This window comes from Penaeus monodon, chromosome 32 (assembly GCF_015228065.2).
Source record: "Penaeus monodon isolate SGIC_2016 chromosome 32, NSTDA_Pmon_1, whole genome shotgun sequence".
Taxonomy (NCBI): Eukaryota; Metazoa; Arthropoda; class Malacostraca; order Decapoda; family Penaeidae; genus Penaeus; species Penaeus monodon.
Window position 1 is genome coordinate 9414414 of NC_051417.1, and position 530 is coordinate 9414943.

The 530-nt window shown below is 50.4% G+C and overlaps 1 protein-coding gene across 1 annotated transcript in view; it reads right to left on the reverse strand.

Annotated features, from left to right (window-relative positions):
* Positions 1-530, reverse strand: part of LOC119593489 (carbonic anhydrase-related protein 10-like) — a 126578-nt gene that overhangs the window by 53787 nt on the left and 72261 nt on the right. The gene's annotated exons all lie outside the window — the stretch shown is intronic.

Genomic DNA, 530 nt, shown 5'->3' on the forward strand with positions numbered 1-530 from the left:
ATGATGACACTTTGGTGTCTATTACCTTTTTTTTTATTATCCTGACTATGCAATAGGACTGCATAATACTAAGGTGAATACAGTATATTTGTACTACGAATGCTGCGTCACGCAACATTATGCACTGTGGCTGCATAACGAGGGGAACCCCGACCAGCGGTGACCGCTACCGCAGAGGCGAGGGCGAGAGGACAGCTGCGAGGGCAAAACGGGATAATTCCTCCCCTCGCCGGCGCGCGCACGCATCGCGAGCCGTATTTACCAATAAAAGAGAAATCATATTGGCTCTCTAACACAACTGATAGCTCCATCACGACCTACAGTTTTAAACGTCACATCGCAGTGGCCGAGCGTGAGAAGAATGATGAGATCGGCCAACAAAAGTAAGGTTGGCTGACGGGCGGTCACAGCAGAGCAACAGAGCGCCTGTGACTGACAGCCGGCGACAGGACCAATAACAGTGTGGAAAGAATTAAAACATCAGCAGCCCGTCTGTCACAACCCCTGTATGATATCCGTCCGGTGGAGTG